Here is a 21,176-nt window from a genome sequence, read left to right as displayed (position 1 = left end):
CATCCAAGTATGTGAGGGAAAATAGACCCCAATGTCATTCCTGACACCACACCCCCCGGTCCTAGAGTTAGGGAAGAGGACACCAGCTGCAACGGGGGGAATGTAAACACCCCACAGGTTCTATAAAGTCCCCATGCAGCCACTTAAATTCCATCAGGGTCTCCGGTCTCCTTGTAACGGTGAAATCATCCTGACCGTTTTGCCCAGAGAGAACGGTTTAAACATCTGTTTGGCAGTTAGATTCCTAGGTGAGTTATATCTTGATGATTGACACAACAGCCAGCTCTTCCACCTGATCTGTGCCATTTAGATCAGTATCAGACATGGTGCTTCATCCAGACAGAGGGTCCCTTTGTTAAAAATGTTGTTGGTTGTGAGAAAATCCCGTTTAGCTGCAGAAGTGCACCCCAAGTGGAGATCAGGACAGTGCCACAGGGGTGTAGATGTCCCCAGGACCTGTTCACACCTCTGGGACAGCATGTGCCACAGCTGTGGTGTGAAATATTTGGGAGCTCGGCAGGGTGGCCACCTGCTTCACATTAGGGACACCTCTCCCGGTGTGAGTGTGACCCCTCCCTCTCCCCTGTCCTAATCCCTCCAGACCCCCCTCCCCCCTGCACCCAGCATGCCACACTCCTCCACTCTACTCCCAACCCCCCAACACATTAGGCAACAGCCTAGGCCGGTTTGCTTTTGTTTTCCCACATCCCTGAAACACACACACACACACACTCTCAAACACATACACACACTCACACACACACACACACACACACACACACACATACACACATGTGCAAACATACAATCAGAGATAGAGAGAGAGAGAGGGAACGATATGCCGACATACACAAATGCACAGAGAAACAGAGAGATCAAGAAAAAGATATACACATACGCGCATATATGTGCATATACACACAAACACACACTCACAGAAATATATGCATACACACACACACTCACTCAGAGAGAGCTACGCACACATAAAAACATACACTCACACGCACCATCATGCACAAACACACACGCACACACACACAATGCCACACACACAAACACACACACACCCAGTCAAAGCCTCTTTTTGAAGTCCACAGAAGGATACAAATATGTCACTTCATAAACTTAGCCCTGCATCGCTAATGAAATAGTGATTACTAACAAGTGGTTGGGAGGGAAATGAGACTGGCAGCTTGCCAAATGGCTGCTAAGCGTGCATGTGGCATGTGTGCACGTGAGATAGGGGGGTGGGGGGGGAGGGGGAAGTGGCCCGGGACAATGTGGAATGCATATGCCGAGTGAGTGTAAAACTAAATGGAGGAGGTATCCTGCAAAGTTCCCGAAACAATGGGGCATTGAGTGGCCGAGGGTCAATCACATGGGCTGTGGCTTCGAGAGTCTCTTAAGACAAACTCCTCACCTCTTTATTAGAGAGGAAACCTGGCTGAAAGTAGGAAGGATGCCCAGAAGTGGCAGGAAATGAGCTTGCAGGATGTACATACACATTGCCACTCTCTCCTGGCCGAGAGCCATAAACATCAGCCTGGGCCTCTTTGCAAAAAAAAAAAAAAGCTTCTTAATGAACACCTGGGCTGTGTTCCTTCAGAGTACAGGCAGTGCCTTCTAAAGCAATTCACACCCTTTGAATAAGATGAGCAAATAAGTATAAAAAAGTGAAAGGGAGGGAATTGGTGTGCCTAGAATGAGGGACTCATTGCAGTGGAGAAAATGGAATCAGAGCACTAGAGAAGATGGCATCAGTGCACTGGAGAAGATGGAATCAGTGCACTGGAGAAGATAGAATCAGTGGAGTAAATAACTTGGAATCAGTACAGTGGAGGAGTTGGAGTCGGTGTATTGGAAAAGATGGAATCAGTGCAGTGGAGAAGATGGAATCAGTGCACTGGAGAAGATAGAATCAGTGGAGTAAACAACTTGGAATCAGTGCAGTGGAGAATTTGGAGTCAGTGTATTGGAAAAGATGGAATCAGTGCAGTGGTGAAGAGGAAATTGGTGCTCTGAGGAGGGGGGTTGGGAGCTACATTTGGGGATATAGTGAGCTTGTGGAGATGAGAGTGTAAACACAAGTCAAGTGGGGGCCTCTTCTGTGAAGTGCTTGAATGAAAACAACTGGAAATTTATTGTACTGCCTTTTGTATCACCTACCCCTCTAACTCCCTGCCCCTTTCACTCATTACTGATCCACACTCGCTTTCCCTCTTTCTATAGAAACTGTTGAACGCCTTGTCCGTTTTGTATACCTGGAGTAAGCATTCCTCTCCAATGTGCTGTAACTACCCCCCCCCCCCCCCACACACACACACACAAAACACATACCAGAATAATACAGACAAGTTACAGAAGGTCTCAGCATGCTTTGACTCCCAGTGGACCAGAAAGTGACGTCTAATCTGTCACTGCGGATGATTGATGGAGCCTTCAGCAGTGTAACGTCTCAATTAAGTGGCTGTGTCTAAACACAGTTTAGCTCCAATTTGACTCGGTAGCAGACCGCAGCTGATTGCCTTCTGCTGTGGCTGGTGTTCTGTGTGAGGGCAGATCTTTAAGAGATAACCACAAGATGATTACTTATTACCCTGGGGGGGAAGGGGGGGGGGGGGGGGGGCGTGTGAGGGCTGGCACATGCATTTTCTTCATGGCATGGGGTTGGTTGGCTTTCTATTTCAAACCCAGATGAAGAAGACCTGATTCCCAGTGTATAAACTGCTTGGTGCAACTGCAGAAGTCTATTTTGGGAATTGCCTGCTGTTAGGATGACATTTCCTATATGAAGACTGATATGTGTCCCCTTCATTAATTTTAGAAATGGCTGATGATGAACATGAGTCCATTAAAGAGGAAACTGGAGACGATGACACATCAACAGGCCTGCATGGATTGAGCGGCAGGAAAACCCTGTATGAATCGGCCGGAGTGAGTCAAGCTCTGGACTAGGTAGGAAAGTCCAGTGTGGAATGGCTGGAGTGGAAGGGTGAGCCCTGCATGGATTGGCTGGAGTGGTAGGTGAGCCCTGCATGGATTGGCTGAAGCGGTAGCTGACCCCTGCATGGATCGGCTGGGGTGGTAGGCAAGCCCTGTATGGATCGGCTGCTGTTTGCTGCTCCTGTCTGCAATGAGCAGCCTCTTCACACCCACAGCACCTCTGCACATCCCGCAACGGAGCGGAGTTCTGCCATAAAAAAGCCACAGACTAGGAAGTTCCAGGCAGCTGAAGCCATTAGCCCACATCAGCTCTCCGCTGATAAAGTGCTCTGATAAGCAGCAGCACTGGAGGACCCAGGCGCTGAAAGAACAGCTGCTCGATAGACGGAGAATGGAGAGGAGGAGGAAGAGCAGGGTGGAGAGGAAAAGGAGAAGCAGGCGAAAAGCCGCAGGCACAGGCAGCGTGGAGTCTTGTAGCTCTGAGTTCAGCGACTTTCAAGGACCTGAGGAAAAATACAGGTAGACAGTTCTGTATGTATTGACACTTGTTTAAGGCTCTGGTTGGAGCACTGGTTATCTGCACTTTAATAAGCTCTACCATTCAGAATTTAAGATTAAAATAGATATGATGATTAACAATAGAAATATAGTAGTAATGCATGGAATAAATGCTTTCCTGCATTTACGATATAATACAATGTAATAAAATAATTAGGGAAATGAGAACATAAAGCCTGCTACTCCCTCGCACAGATACACATGCACATGCACACACATAGACACACGCACAGTACACTCTCACATGAATATACACTCACGCACACACACACACACACAGTACACTCTCACATGAATACACACACACACACACACACACATACAAACACCAATGAAATATAACACACGAAGCAGAGGAGGTCAGCACTTGAAGCGACTGGGCTGTCGGCCAAAGTGGGCTGCCATGTGTTGATGGTAACGAATGAGCTAATTACCCGGCCGCAATCTGCAGCAGTTGTGTAATTTCACAGGAATGCTGCTGAGGCAAAGTGTTTCAGATTATCGCCTGTTTCCTGATAGACACTGAGACAGTGGCAGGGGCTTTCCCACACCACCACCCCCCCCTTTCAGCTACTAAAAGGTAATACATGCCAAAATATATCTCTACTGTTGCTGTGATCTATATATTCCCAATGCAACGGAACAGATGATAACCTCGTTCAGGCAGTTTTCATTAACCTTGCAATCCTGAATCCATCCTATTAACCTTTATTCATGCCAAAATAAACACAAAAAGGTATCTATTGATGAAGTATGATTAAGTTACTAATGCTTATTAAGTATTTATAAACCAGGCCCATAGTAAAGTCATGGTAAATGCATGCATTATTAAATAAGCTTATGGGGCCTCATATCTGCCTCAAGCCTCCAGACCTCTCCAGTCCCGTATATCTGCATTACTGGTCCTAGGAGAGCAGTGTTCCCACTGCTCCGTATTTCTGCAGTCCTATAATCCACCTGAGTCACAGCAGGCGTAGTCTGGGGAGATGAAGTTACAACCATAATATCATTAAGGCCAAAAATCAAGGCCTGCCTTGTGTCCCTTCGCCAGCAGCTAGAGTCACTTCAGGAAGGTCAGTTCTGTTTCCCATGCAACGCCAACCAAGCTAAACAGGCCGAACGAGCTAACCGTCAGTGCAAACCTTCATAGGTCAAGATATCCACCGACATCTCAGACGGAGCGCGTGCCATGCTCAGAGGTCAAAGCCAGCAGGGCCAGTTGGCCCAAGTCTGATAACAGATATAGAAATTTGGGGCTTGTCCATCTGAAAGGCTGGGTCTCGGCATGTGGCCCGTGTCCCTGTTCTGGTTCTGGATCCTGACTATGGCGGCTAGCACGAACACTGCGCCGTTCCATTCCAACACCAGAGGGCATAAAAGGCAGCTGGAGAGTAGGTGTAGCTTTTGGTTCGGTCCAGTTACATCATTCAGTCCTAAAGAGAGCCAGCTCCACAGTTATGCCTGGTGCTGTTAGCAATTAGCACGGCCGTATCGTCCAGGGCGTGAGGTTTTAAACAGTGGGATTGTTATTGTCTCCTTGCCCACCAGACTCTGCTGGTCATACGTGTGTACCGCAGTCTGCCTGAACCACTCATTCAGGATTTGACCTCCCAGTTAGCCTAATCACCACATAACATAGTCATAAATCTTCAGGGGGGTGTTGGCAGATATTTACTGTAACCTGAAGGAAATCAAGGTTAGGCTTTTCACTGCCTTTTGCAAATGGCTGTATAATCTTTTTCATTTATCTCCATTATGGGATTTGAAAGCTAGTGGACCCACATGCTCTGAAGTATTTTTCATGGTCTTCTCTTCTTGCTGTGGTCTTTCACCTGTTAATCTGCTAAACATGGGTCTATGTCAAATCAACAGCAGAACGCCTAGCCTCGGCACCTCCCCCAGTGCCCCCCTCACCCCCACAGGAGTGGGAGGCTAGGCGAGGAGGGGGATGTGGGCACGGGTAGGGGGTGTAAAGATGGGGGTGTGTGGGAACTACACCCACCTGGGCCCTCTCACCTCTGACTCCCCTGCTGATGGCCCAATCAGTCAGCCCCCAGATTCCAGCTTCAGTAGGTGGTCCGCCTCCCCACACCCACAGCTCAGCCTGTGATGTCACTAGGTGACAGCGCTCAGCATTCCAGGGCCCAGACCATAGAGTCTGAAAAAACACAGAGATTCACACGTTACTATGGCGGTAGGTCCTAGATACAGCACCTACCGCCGTAAATGACCAAGGAACATGCATATGTGGATAAGCAGGCTGGCATGTAGAGACTGCAAACATTGTGTGTCAATAGAATGGCTTCCCCTCGAGGCCCCTATCCTACTGCAGGTTTTCAGCTCATTACAGTGCACAGAGGATTGTATTTATAATCATTAGACGTGCCCATTTTCAAGGAGTGAACATAATAAAACAGTACATTAAAGGATTAAAGTAATGCAATTTAAATGCATAACTTGTCTAAAATAGTACTGAAAAAAACATACAGTAAAGTGAATTCAGTTAGAACATAAAACGCTATTCTTGTTTCCACATTACGTACCATGTCATGTGCTCTCTTAAAGTGGATCGTGCCTGCACAGAATTGATGATCCACTTGCTGGTACTGTTTTGGTGGCCCCTTAAGTTGGTTATGTCCGTAACTGTACTTACTTTTTGACTGATTACTGATTTTGATTGACTGATTTTATTTCTGTTAACATAAGTACACATTGTACAGCCCAGAGGATAACATGTTAAAGTGTTCAACACTTTATTTCCAACATGGTCATTGATGGAATGTTAAAAATCCTCCACACCTTTAGATTGCATTCATTAAGAACATTTACTCGACACATATACATAAATCAGCAAAACTTAACAGAAAACTAAATATTTTATAGACACCTGTCATAACCAATAATTAAACAACTTCTGTAATCATACAATACCATGTTCAAAAAAGGATGGATTAAGTTTTAACCGAATGTAAGGACAGTTTATTTTCCAAAAGCCATTGTCTTACAGTCTTTAACTTCTGACTCAAACGGTCTAGTTCCGTTTCCTAACACCATCAAAGCTGAATCATCTGCATACAGGATGAATCTACATTTCACTGCTGCAGGTATGTTATTGACAGTGATAAGGTTTAGAGCTTGGTTCCCTGGGTCATAGCCTTCCACCACTAGAGGGCCAAAAGGTAGATGCAGAGGAGATGCGGCTCCTGTTCATTTACATCCTTCAGTTCTGAAGAGAGCCAGTACCAGTCTGAGTAACATGTGACTGACCGTAAAGTTCTTTTTTATTTTATTTAATTCATTTTCAAAATAATTTCTGCAAGTAAAAAAAATATTATGAAGCAAAATCTGGATTACACTGATGTTTAAAAAAAATGTTAATACAAATTCTTGAGCACAAACATTTAAATGCATTATTTGTGACTACAAATGGATGAGGACATACCTCCACCAGTGGACAATTCAATCATATATCATATCTTTGAATATTTTATGTCAAGAGCCATTCACCTCTGTTCGTACTTTAAATAAGGAGAACACGTCGGACTGGGGACTGAAGTTAGCTTGAGGGATGAGATGAGATTGCATTATGCCATAAAATGTGATTGTATGGGATATACCCATAATACACTGCAAACCATTTGTGTCATCCCTGTATCCTAGCTGTGCCACTGAGGGGCCCTAGCTAAAAAAATACATTCAGGCTATAATTATGTACTACCACTGGGAAAGTAAACAACAAATGAAACACTATAAGTGATTGACAGCAGTGTGTATTCCCTGTCACCAGGGGCTTGAAAAAACAACTGGACATTAACACCATGGCTTCAAGAGTTCTTGAATGGCACCTCACACAGGCAAATTAGTATGAGTGTGTGTGTGTGTGTGTGAGAGAGAGTGTGTGGGTGTGTGCGTGCGTGCATGTGACACCACAGCATGACAAATTTTCTCGGTCTCAGTTTCTCTCTTAAAATAAAATAAATATTAAAATAAATAGCATGTAGTAAGCAATATAAACAGGCTCATCTATATTTCACACGTGTTGGAAGGGATGCAACTTTGTCATGAATCTGTTTATTCTACTTGTGGGATGTAATTAGGACTTCATGTGACAACAGAATTGTATGAACGAGTGGGATTAGTTATTTTTAATCTTTGCCGTAAGGAAATCCTGTGAATGATATGCAATCACTTATCTGGCGTCTAAAATATTCTTCAAGTTGATGCATCTCAAAAGATCTGCTGCTCATATTTTGGGTACAGTTCTTCTTTTTAAAATGCATTTCTGCCGTGCATTGGACCGTTCCATATGGACAGGTTGCCCCTCGAGGGGTTTACATATGTTTGGCTGTCAGACTGAGACAAGAAGAGCTCCCCTTTCCAGAACATTCTATACCCTCTGAGCTTTCCCACTTCTCCCCTCATCAAATTACACTCAAACTCTCATTCTGTCATGTCGGCAAACAAAAGTTTTAAAGTGCACCAACGGCATAATAGCTTCTAGTCAGACACGCATATGGCCGGCATCCAGGCTTTGTGGAGCGGTGATTTTTGGGGGGGAAAAGGGGGGCATATTGAGTTATAGCAGAGACCGGCAGTGGCTCTGCGTGTCCTTTCGCATCGGCCTACAGCTTGATACCATTTCTGAATCTCTTTTCCCATCTACCTCTTTGTGGCTTCATTCGTTAAAAAATTCGAGAAGGCTTATTGAGAGTAGATTTTTCCCATCTTTACTCAGCTCTCTGCACAGCTTCCTCCTCCCTCCCCCCCACTGATGTCACCAACATCTCAGTCCTGTGACCCCAGAGGTGAAAGGTCCTGCAGTGCTGTGGACATTGGCCCAGTCAGCGTGGGTGATCCCTCTGCCAGTCAGTCGCAACTGCAGCCTGCTTTTCACACTTATTTAACCATGCAATTTTACTGGTCTTAAATATTCCGAAATGGTACCAAATGACAAACTGTGAGAGATTATAACATGTTTTTTAAACATTCTTTGCACATTGTTGTATCTGCAGCTAGCGGTGCGTGTGTGTGTGTGTGTGTGTGTGTGTGTGTGTGTGTGTGTGTGTGTGCTAGCGGCTGCAGGGCAACACCAGCCTTTTCCTGGAGAGACTACGTGGGCTTGGACAGGTTCCGTGCCTGCAGGCTTCTGTTCCGGGAAGCACATGACCACCTGGTCCAACAAACCGTCACCTTGATTGAAGTCATTTGCATGTCTGAGAGTGCTAGTGGTTTAAAGAGAGCTGGAAAACAAGCTGGATTGTGCCCATCTAGAACTACCCATATTCAGCAGGTTAATTTCTTCATTGCGGGCGCTGGAAATATTTGAGATCCTGCACGTACCTGCTGTTCCTCAGCAGGGATATGTGGGTCTGGAATATCCAGATCTTTCCATGAAAGCACATGAGCTGCTTGGGTTAAGGCACCCTGTTCAGCAGATCACCTTGGTACAAGGCCCCGGTACAGCTGTTGGCTTGGCCGGTTATGGTGCCAGCTGACCGCAGATAATGTGAGATGCCAATTGGACGCTGCTGAGGACAGGCATGGCATACCACAGCACGGAAGGCTTCTCATCCAGTGCACATGTGTGCATGTGAGCCAGAGCGACTGTGTGTGAGACAGAGAGTACTCGTGTGTGTGTGTGTGTGTGTGTGTGAGTGTGTGTGTGTAAGACAGAGAGTATGTATATGTGTGTGTGAGAGCATATGTGTGCATGGGTGAGACAAAGACTATGCCTTTGTGTGTGTGTGTGTGTGTGTGAGAGATGGAGAGTGTGTGGAGTGTGTGTGTGTGTGAGAGAGAGAGAGAGAGGGAGCGAGAGAGAGTGAGAGTGTGCACACAGGAAATTTATATTTTAAATAGTGAGATTCTAGCAGCGGTGAGGAAATATTAGCTGAGAGCAGTTTGAGTGGAGAACAGTGAGTATTGTTCTCCAGGGCGTTTGGAATTTAACCCTTTAATGAGGAAACATGCCAACCAGAATGTACTGAAAGCAGTAGGAGTTGGTTCCCCGGGGGTAACCTGGACCAGAAGCTTCCTGTGTGGCCCCTAAACTCTGGTGTCTCACGCCTTGTTTTCACAGTGGCACCACACAGCCATCTGACAAGGGCATCTTTTTCGATATAGTGATCTTTTTAATTCAAATTTACGCCAACCTTTATGCTTACTGTTCAGCTTCATCTAGTTGAAACAAACCACACATTACGAATATAACAATAAACTTAATTTTATTTTTTAAGAATAAGAAATAATTAAAAAAATACTCACATTTGTAGCTCCAAGTCAAAGAGAAAGGCCAGTGTATTAACTAATCAACTAGTTCTTATATAACTATGTTTCAACATTTAAATTCTAATCATGTTCAGGCTTAATTCTGGTGATTTTCGCAGTAAACATTCACCAGCAATTTCATTTAATCATCAAATGTAATTTACTTATTTTTCCTTTTTAAAATTTTCCAATAAAACTATAAAATGAGTAACACCAAAGATTTTTAAAGCATTTATAAGTCCTAAGTCGGTCCATGTGTGTATCATGGTCTGATGCAGGGGGTGTTTGGTGGTGGTGGTGGTGGTGGTGGTGGGGGGGGGGGTTCACAATGGGGTACCAGAGGAAAGGCTGCAGTGTGACTTCCTCTCTGAAACACACTGGCCTCTGTGTGTCCGTGCTGCTCAGTGCTGTTACATAACATAGTGCTGACAGCAGCAAAGCAGGCCCACACCCTCCCAATCAGTGTGCCATAATGGGGTGCTACGCGGGCCCCCCTGCCAAGTGGCCCCGGTGCGTTAGGGTACATGGTGGGTAGGGGCCCCACTGATTTTTACCCATTCCAGTTCTGCCACTCCTCGGTCATCCATGTGCTGTTAGGGGTAGAGAAGGACCTGCATGCAATAATGCAGGTTGCTGTGTTTACACATGTGAGGGGTAGAAATTCAGCTAAAACTCATTCTCTCTCTCTCTTCCTCCTTTCGCTACTCTCTCTCTTCATCCATCCCTCTCTCTCACACTCTCTCTCTGTAAAACGGTTATAAAAACTTTGGCAAAACATGTCAAAACAAGTATTAAAAAAAATGGTTTGCAGAAGACAGAACGTACAACGCGCAATGTTATTCAACAGATAATCCTATTATTTCAGGTTTTTATCATTGTTTACGATCACATAAACATCCTGTACGAATATGTGCAAATATGAAATCCACATCATTTTTAGAACTGGTAGCCTGCGATGGCTGAAAGATTGGAGATGTTTTGAAGAAGTCACAAGCACGTGATGTTATTAGCGGTGTGAGAAGAAAAAAAGAAAAATAGAACGCGTAGCAAGGAGCCGGATCAGAGACATCTTTCAAAATGGCCTCCCGCTCGGCATGCAGCGTGTCAGTGGCAGTCAGAAAGTGTGCGAGTGAAAACACAATCCTGAGGGGAACAACGCCGCCTCAGAGCCAGCCCGTTCAGCCGCTCAGCCCCGGCACAGCGTCATGCTGGGACAAAAGTCACCTTTGTCGGGGCTGGAAAGTGAGCAAGCTCAGACAAGGTAATTACCATTTTCTGTGGTGTGACAAAAACGTGCTGCTCCAGAGACGTTTCAGGTTGAACAGGCACTGTAACCGATTTCAATGAATCCTCTGTTTACACGTACAACCACTCCCATTGCTCCTGTCACAAAGAACGCAAAGAAACTTGAATTAGCCGATATCACACAGAGTCTGTAGCTCGTGTTTGCCATGTTTTAACTTTCTCTTTCTCTCAGTGCACTCACATTGGGAAACATGCATTCTAAAACTGCCAGGCCCGAGGTTGAAATCAGTTGTGTAACTGTTTGATTTGGAGACATTCACCAAGAAATAATTTGAGCATTTAATAAGTTTGGTTTGGATCACAGTAGCTCTGCTTTTCTGCTTACTGAAAGGTGGCTGGCCAAAAAATAATGCTTGTGAAAAATAAAAAAGTAACGTACATTTGTGAAATTCTACAATTCTTTTTGGTCTTTATGGAATTTTATTCTGCATGATTGATATTGATATTTAAGTAATCTGATATCAAAATAGATATCAAACTAAAAAATGATGAAACAGCATTATTATTATTACAAATTATTTTATAAAGTATTATTATAATATTATCATATAATATTAGTATTGCTAGAGTAGTAGCAACAAACACAAATGAACATCTGTATTTTTTTGAAATCTTGGTTTACATTTAATGCATATATGTATTATTTTCAAAAATAACAAATCTATATGTATTACAATATAATATATGAATATATACAAATATACAAATGTATACAAATAATAAAAGTAATGAAAAAATATTTATAAACTAAAATTGAAATTTTGAAATTAGAAGATTCCACAGAAAAAATGTTTGACATGGACAATAAAAAGCGTCAACTGTCTTTAACTTTTGAAAAGATTGTTAAAAAAATTAAATTGTCACTTTTTAAAAATGGGTTGATGAAAACATTGTCACAATTTAACAAACAGTGTGCTGTCAGTAACAACTGATACCTCTTTGGACAGTGGGAAAATATCTATACTCTGTGTCTTTAAATGGACATCAAGGCATCCGATGGCAGAGAGATGCTGTGGCCTTCTAGAATGTGAGGTCATTTAATCCAGACCCCCCACCCCCCCAATGAAATCTCCTGCCTCGTCTTGGCTGGGAACTGACCGTAGGAGATAGAGCTGACGCAAACACTATGGAGTCTGTCTGCGTCACAGACCATTCATTATTCGCTCATAAATTTACTGAACGTGACACCCTCGTCCACCCCCTGCACTCACCCCCCCCCCCCATTACATGCAACCCCCAATTCACATCCTCCAAACTCCCACTCCCCCCAACCCTTCTCACTGTAACTGTATCTGTTTAAATGTGTGTGACAAGTAGGTTGATGTGTACGTGTGTTTAAGAGTGAACGTGTGTTCGTGTCCGTGTGTGTGTGTGTGTGTGTGTGCCAGTGTGTCTGTGTCAGTGTGTGTCCAACCAAACACTGAAACACTGTGTCTTCCAAAAACAAAATCAAATACAGCTACCCTGCTCAGACAGAAAAACAGCTGAACAATTCAATACTGGTCTTGGACATAGCAAACTGCTCAGACCTTGGCAGGCACTGAAACCTAGACCCATCCAATCACTCCCAAAAAGACCATAAACCTAAATAAAGGGTATGTAATGTACTGGCTAAATTCAGGAGAGAAATCCCTCTAGAATAAATAAATTGCATGCTTGGTTTTAGCCCAGTTCTTTTCTGTATATTGCCTTTTTCTTCCTCTTATCTGACTAGAGCTCAAACAGAGAATTAGCCCGGTGGCCAAGGGCACGTCAGCTCCAGACAGACTCTGCTACATAGCCCACTGTTTTAGTCAGAGAAAGGGAGAGAGGGATGGGGAGGAAGGGAAGGAAAGTGGGAGGCACAGGGAGGGAAAAATGAACAGCACAAAGAAAGGGGAATGAGGCAGAGATCTCAGGGTTATTTGTGTTTTGCAATATTTAAAAAAAAAAAAAACTTACAAATAAAATATCCACAGAGAAAACTCAGTATTCTGTTGCATATATGACACACAAACCTGCATGTTATTGTATGTTGTATGTTATACCGAGGCACCGTAAATTTAAGGCATCACAGCTTTGATACTCTGCAGATCCTGTCCCTGAAATTTGATTTAACATGCATAAAAAACTGCGCTACAATTATTAGTCAGACAATTAAAACGCCACGTGTGAAAGGCTGAATTGATCTTTAAGAATTGCGTAAGTAATATTCATATAGTAATGCCACAGGGTAAACGTTGTGGGAGGGAAAAGGTTACTCTAATGAAAGCTGCATGTCCGATATCCACAATTAGCATTCTGTCCTCTCTGCTTTGGTGGCCAGCACATGTGTAATAGACCATATTTTCAAACTCCTCACTCTAGGGTTGTGTTAAATGGAAAAAAATATAGAAAACTGAGATAAAAGTGTTAAACTGGGTGAGTTCGTTCTCTGCTCTCATTTGGCCCCTCTTCTGTAAGTGCAATGCACACCAAATGAAAAACGATAATTTAACGCCTTAGGAATGTTTAAGAATTGCATGTCCCGTGACCTGGGTCTCTCAATGTTATTAATATTCCCAGAAAATATGCAGTCGACCTCCGGCTACAGCTATTAATTTAATTGTCCTTACTATAAAATGTACAAAAGAAGGGGAAAATAATGAACAGTCTCTGTCCCAGAAACGCCTGGGTTTCGAACTTTAAACCACAGTGTAAATGAAGAAGAATGAAGACTCGTGCTTCAGATCTACAGCCAAAGGTTTTAAGATTTGCCTTCAGGCAAGACAGTTTAATTTTATTATAATGGGTGTTATTCAGGAAGGTGTAAACTTCAGACTTTTACAGCAGCCTTTGTATGCATTACATAAACGTTTGCCAAATGCACAACACAAGGAGCAATTTCATTCCATTTAGTATGGATATTGTAAACACAGGTCTGCCCTCAGTCTTGATCCCAGATAAAGTTGTTGCCTTGCAGTCATTGTCAAAATATTTCTTGCTATATTTTATTTATAGGGTTCTTTTTACGGCAGGGAACCACTCAGAATATATTATTACTTATTAATTTCTAAATTATTTAATTATAGTGGCAAATGTAAATATTTTTAAATTACAGTATATTGCTCAAATCAAAGGTCAATAATGGTCGGCAAATAAATACTGTTAAATGAGGAATTATTATAAATAAATTATATGCATGATACAAGTAAATTATTTAAAACGTATTAATGGGTTAATGGTCATTTTATTACATATTTATTACTAACTTACCACTTGTGTACATGTCATAATTGTATGTCTTTATTTATGTTCGTCTAGTAGTATAAAGATTGACTTTTTAACATATTCATTCAGATACAACTGCAAATTAAATTTTATTTTTTGTTTTACCCATATATCTTGACATAGATATCAAACTATAAAGAAGAACATCCTTAAGTGTTCTCTTAATGCTTATGTAATATTACATTTTGTCATTTTATATTATAAATATAATATTTATATAATATTATATATTATATTTATAAATTTTTTTTATTAAGCTTTATATTTATTCCACACAATCATTTTTATTAAAATGATTTTACTTAAAAAAATAGAAACTTAGCACTTCTATAAAAAATATAGATTTAAAATCTTTCTAAATCTTTAAAGGTATTTTTACATTGAAATTAAGACAGTAGAGGATGAAGGAACGATAATAAGTATATAAAAAGTGAACTGATCCTGAAATGCTGTATTCATCACACATGAATTGAATGGGACAATCAACATAAATGATCTCTTGACGAATCACAAGGAATGTGAACAGCTCACATGAAAGCTCATTTTCATGGACACGTATTTAACCTTGACCATGTCAGAGAAGTGAATAAAAGTACAGAATGAAAATAAATGATAACAGCAAAACAGTTAACATTTATTTATTTACTGCAATGCAAAGTATTTTATTTTATTACCTATTAGTGCTTTATTTGTTGCGTATGGATTTCTAATATTATTTTTATATTATTATTATTATTATCATTAATAATAATAATAATAATAATAATAATAATAATAATAATAATATATTTTGTACAGAGGGCAGATTTGTTTAGAATAATTCCAAATATATTTGTAATATATTTGCCTTTAAAACTTTTTATAAAGTTTAATCAGCATGGTTTCCCAATGACCTGTTCCCACCGGCCATCGCCCTGCACCAAACTCTGCTACGCGCCATGGAACTCAGTGTTCTTCTCCCCTGCAGCGGTGCCACCACATTTCTCCTCCATTTTAAACCCGAATGCTTTATTTAGAGAGAGCTAAACTTGTGCTCTGCCTGAAAAAAGCTCTTTTACTGTTTTCTCAGAAGAAGCAGTTGCTATCAGTGCTGTACACATTTCTTATCAATAAACAGTGATGTACTACAAAATCAGCAATATTAGAAATACAATGAAAACTAGTAAAAAGAAACCAAAAGCCATATATATGTATATATATACACACACACACACACAGACACACACACACATATTATATATAGATACAATAAAATACAATTTTAAATAATTATATATATATATATATAATTTTTAGAAATGTATTTTATTGTATTTTTTAATTTAGTGAAAACTTTTGTGAAAACTGCAAATTATGGCACTTCAAACTATATCCCATACATGGTTAAATGCTAGAATATTAATCCCTTTTTTCAATTAAAAAATGATCAAAATCACAACTCTCACATAGGATCTGTACAAAAAAATGAGGGAAACACTGAGAAGTCTTTATACATACATTATTATTACCATAGGTTTTTTTTACGGTGTTTTTGCCAGGTTCCTTAGATCATACTAACTGAAATACATGCTTGAACCAGTTTTAAAGTGGCAGTCAATACCTCTCACGGCTTGAATATCTGGTTACTGTTTTGGATGATTTCCCTTAAATTCTTTCAGCAGAAATAAGACTGCCATGGCAACCAATATCTAAACTACAACATTAAACTGTCAAATACTGCAAGACTTTCACATTTTCACCTGCCTACATAGTAAAACGCCCATTGTTAATTCAACTCTCGTAGAGTTTATAGAGTCCATTCTGGTCATTTTACAGTGTATGTAAAGTCTGGTTATCACTCCTTAAACAGTGATGAATCTATCTGTTGTATCAATAAAACAAAAGAAACAACAACACAAAACGTATACTTTGTGAATGCAAACTACTTCTTTTTAGAAAACTCACAGATTTTAAACTCTCAAGACTTTTATTTTGTAAAGTATGTTTGCCTGTGAGTGAATATTTTTAAAGAGAAAAAGACAGAGACAGAGAGACAGAGACAGAGAGATATAAATTGATTGTGATTGTATAAGCTGCAATTAGGATAAGGATAAATTAAGTTCTACTAGATAATTTGCACTCAACAGTGTGTTGAGAATATAATGTTACTTGTAATGGTTGTGTCATGATTTGAATCAGAAGTATATATGTATACAATATGGTTTAATGGTTGTGTCATGATCTGAATATATATTTATATATATGCTTGATAGATCTTTAATATCAGACACAGGTGAGACCAACTGTCATAACAGAAAGCAAAATAGAAACTTCTCATAAGAATGTACAACATGAAATACTGTTGTTGAGTAGGTGTGTAAAACAGGTGACTCAGGTGGCCACATACAAGAGGTTGTGATTCAGGAAGCAGGTGAGTAACGACTGAACAAAGAGGCTGGATGGAAAGTATGCTGGCATGCTGATTTTTATAACAGGTGACTTTTGTAACTGGGTGTAACCTGAGCACAACTGGCTCCTTAATAAATAACATGAAATGAAGACCATGAAGGATCTTCCTTCTCCCATACATTAAAATGGTTAGGATCTACCAAACCATGACAATGAAAAGAGAAGGAATTCTTATATCCTGATTTATCTGATTGTATTATTGTTTGCTTTTGTGGTATTGATGACCCAAGGGTGGCATGCTGTTTATTATAAATCCAGCATTGCCTACACAACTGTTTTACGTTTCCACAGCGAAAAGGCCAGCAGGTATCTTGTGTTACTCTCTCAGCTAAGCAATGTGCTAAATATTTAGCATGATAGCTGGTGACTGTGCTATCACTGTAGTCATAGCTGTTAGCCACCTTGAGAGCTAATTAAAAAGAGAACACTGTTTGAGTACGCATGGGAAGGCTTTGAAAATGGGACGCCAACTACAGGCATTCCGTGCCACTTTAAATCTTCCCACAGACGCTATGCCACCTTAAATCACTCTAGACACGTCATGCCACCTTAAATCACTCAGTAAAGCCATGGTGTGATTCAGGGTGCAAGCAAAGCCTCCCAAGCTGGAAAAAAATAAATAAAATGAAACAAAAAATACCTAAGACCAGGGAAAAAAATGGCTGTTACAGACATTCCCAGAACTGTCTCGCCTCATTCTCAGACAAGCCTTTTCCCCTCGCGATCCCGGCTTTGGCTGGCTGAGAGTCTCACCGGAGGATTTGGAGTAACAGCTAACACCCTTTAGACCACTACTGCCTGTGCTTCTTCATTCAGTCACTCACTCACTCACCCACTCACTCACACACTCGCTCGCTCGCTCGCTCACTCACTCACTCACTCACACACTCACTCACTCACTCACTCACTCACACACTCACTCGCTCGCTCGCTCACTCGCTCACTCACTCACACACTCGCTCGCTCGCTCACTAACCCACTCGCTCACTCACTCATTCGTACACTTGCTTGCGCACTCACTCGCTCCCTCACTCACTCACACGCTCACTCCCTCACTCACTCGCCCATTGATTCTCCTGCATCTTAAGCCACTTGCTCCTGCATTTGCATACACTTATTCTTCCCCTTCCTCTTTCACTCACTCCCTTTCTCCTTCCGCGCCTCACTCCCTCGCTCACAAACATGGTCCCTCTCGGCCACTCACTGACTCACCGATTCCCGCTTCAGTCGCTGCTCCCTTCCCTCGGCCGTCCATTCCATCCCCTCCCTCTTTCACTCTCTCCTGTCCTTCCCACGTGCTTTTGACAGACACCGATTCCCTGCCCATGCCCCCACTGATTTTTGGAAAAAGTGTTTCTTTTTTCCTCCTCCCCACTGCTCCCCCCCCAACCCCCAACCCCATCCAGGCAGCAATTCCCTAAGCGGCTGTTTAAACACAGGTTCCACCCCCCACCCCCAATTACAGCTGTCCTTACCTGAAGATCTCCTCCCCTTGGCCATCTCCTGCCCCCTTCTCTCTCCTGCTTCACATCTCTCCTCCTTCATATGGCCTTTCTGTCTTGTTTCTGTTTTTTTCTTCTTATGTTTCAGTTCTTAAAGCTGAAGACGGAAAGGCAGTGAGATGTGGGTTAGGGGGAGGGGGGATGAGTTGTTGTAGTTGGTGCTGCTGGGGTCCCACAGTTCTGTGCACCCAATTGTTGTGGCTCACTGCTGCCATCTGTCTACTGTGCAGTGAAAGGAAGTTCGCTCCAGACATATGCTGAGGGAGGAACCATTGAAAGTGCAGGGGCGTTCAGCATTCACTGTTCTCCTCTTAGGGAGTCTACATACAGTTACAACAGGAGGGGCGGTTTTCATCGACTGTTCACTACTGAGAGAAATTATACTCAGTATATATAATTTTCCAGATTTATTTGAGGAGTATTGTGCTGTTCCTACAGTCACTTAGAATTTTTACCTTCAAAAAATAGAGAAAGGAATTTAATGGAGACTAAATAAACTGAACTGTAGGAACAGCACAATACTCCTCAAATAAATCTGGAAAATTAGGTATAATTTCTCTCAGTAGTGAACAGTCGATGAAAACCGGCCCTCCTGTTGTAACTGTATTACAGTTACAAAAACTAATGATTAGTTACAAAAACTAATGACCAATGACATGCACTGTAACTAAAACAGTGCAAGTCATTGATACTCATCAGACAGCATTTGATGTGTCATTGATGAGGATGTAATTTGAAAGTTAATATGATGAAATCTTCAAAAAAAGTAAAACCATGTTAATGGCATCTAGTATTCAGTTATGTCTTGCCTGCTGTGGTTCTGTAATTTCCACTGTTTAGAAATGGTAAGTTAACAGACTAAAATAAAGCAACTTATCCCAACACTCGTCCACTGCAAGTTGATGCAGATTAGGTTAAATTGCTGTTGCTAATCTCGTGCTAAGGTCTTGAAAATAAAATGCTGTCCTATCACCACCTTAACTGTTTTGAAGTCGGTTCCAGTAAAGCGAATTAAAGCGGGGATATTGCATTAGCCAGGAACTGAAGGAACTAAATCTCGCTTCTGTTTGGCTAAAGACATGGGGATTTATCAGACTCTTATAAAAATCCAGTTTAGTTTCTTTTCTCTCCTTCCCTCGAGCAACCCGACACCCTGTTAATGCTGAGATACAGCATTCTCTCGCGCCCGGCTTCCGTGGCCGCGGCGCGGGCCCGAGCGAGCGCCGCGGAGGACAAAGGGACTTCAGACGGCCGTAACCGACACCGCCGGGTTCCCGTCTCCGAGGACCGGCGCGCATTCGAGTTCGTACCGCGGACGGAAAATCCTCTTCAGCAGGTGGGAGCTATCCGTGGGGCACGCGGCCAAACACAAGTCTGCCCGGGCGGCTGACACCGAGGCTGATACGCCGCGGGGAACAGAGGCCTCGAACCCGAGTCCTGCCAGCAGCGAGGAGCCACCCTGCGTGCAGGCCAGAGCAGGAAAACGTCTCGCTTCATTTTGGAAGCCGTAAACCCACGCGCCCGCCAAACACCTTTTTATCCAAACAGGTCAGAGGATGTTTGCAGTTGTTTGCCCCTTTTCATTTAATTTGAATGCAAATATTACAGGTTTGGCGTAAACAAAAATTGCGTGCGGTGTAAAACTTCTGAATATGGCCACACCAATGGCAATTTGCTCATTATACACATAAATTAATATTATTAAAATGGTTATTGGGATATAAAAATGCATAAAAATAGGGCATTGTGCAGTGAAACATTGAACTTCTGGCCAGTAGGTGGTAAGTTTGTATCATAGGCAGGGATAAGGCCTTTGTAGCCTTGAGGAAAGTAGTTAATCTGAATTAACTCTGTAAATATGCAGCTAAATAAGTCACATCAAAGCACAAGCTGTGCAACTTCTCTTTCATCCAGTAAGATTGCCTACAAAGCACTTAAATCATTTTCAATTCAGTAAGATCCCCAGCTTTCCAATGCAGTGCATTCAGGGTTAGGTTTAGGGTTGTGGTTTCGCTTAAACGTAGGGTTAGGGTTACAGTTAGGGTTAGAAAATGAGAAAACTGGATGAAAAATGATTATAAAGATAAAATTTGAAAAAGACAATTATGTTTCCAACCTTTTCAACTTTCCTCACTGTCCTGTCTTTGAATATTTTCATTCTGTGCTGGAATATTAAGCGCAGTAACAATCTAGGGTTGTGTTAAAAAGCTGTACTGTGTGAACCGTACGATAGAGTACTGCTTTAGAACACTGTGTTCTCCAGAGTGGCTTTTAAAGCCTGTGATTGGTATGAGTATATATTATTATACAACTGAAATCTCTTATAGGACTGACCTTAGTCCATGATAGCCTCATTTATTTGGGATTTGAACACACAAAGAAATCAGAGAATTAACATGAGCTATTGCAACATTACCTGCTCTGTTTCACCTAAAAAGCAGTGGTGGAGAATCAGAATCAGGGAACTAAAAAACACTATGACAACAGCAGCAAATAGATAAATTCACTGACAAATTGACCACACACAGCAATAACACCCTGTGTATTTAGGTAAGTACCCAAAGACACAGTCCCAATCAGGGAGCAAGGAATAAGTGGTCAGGACATTTTGATGGTTGTTTTAAACTATTTGGGAGCCCCCACAAAAAGTTTATGTGGTTTCCACTGAAATATTCTCTCTTTGGCATGAATAAAGTCAACAAAAGTAGTTACTGTGGCATACCATTCTCAATTTATATTCTAAAGCAAAGCATTCAAAGCTTTACGCGAGTAAAAACAGAGAGAGAGAGAGAGAGAGAGAGAATAAAACAGTGATCGTTAAAATCAGTAAAAGAGGTTGAGAGGAGGAGAGGAAATAAGACATAAGAGAGAGACAGACAAAGTTGTGCTTTGAACATGATG

The 21,176-nt window shown here is 41.8% G+C and overlaps 1 long non-coding RNA gene across 6 annotated transcripts in view; it reads right to left on the bottom strand.

Moving 5' to 3' along the window:
• LOC135260907 (uncharacterized) overlaps positions 1–18,481 on the bottom strand; it is a 44,387-nt gene extending 25,906 nt beyond the window's left edge. For 2 of the 6 annotated variants that reach the window (XR_010331773.1, XR_010331775.1), the window contains exons 1-3: positions 18,249–18,481; positions 11,041–11,154; positions 5,521–5,662 (exon numbers count right to left, since the gene is read on the bottom strand). This is a non-coding gene — a long non-coding RNA (uncharacterized LOC135260907). Of the gene's footprint in view, positions 1–5,506; positions 5,663–11,040; positions 11,155–17,985; positions 18,077–18,248 lie in introns of those variants that run through there. The other 4 variants (XR_010331777.1, XR_010331774.1, XR_010331776.1 and 1 more) reach the window with 4 other exon arrangements.
• Between the last annotated feature and the right edge of the window lie 2,695 nt (positions 18,482–21,176).

This window comes from Anguilla rostrata, chromosome 8 (genome assembly GCF_018555375.3).
Source record: "Anguilla rostrata isolate EN2019 chromosome 8, ASM1855537v3, whole genome shotgun sequence".
Taxonomy (NCBI): Eukaryota; Metazoa; Chordata; class Actinopteri; order Anguilliformes; family Anguillidae; genus Anguilla; species Anguilla rostrata.
Note: the sequence above shows the minus strand (reverse complement) of the source record. Positions and strands in the feature narration are given on the sequence as shown.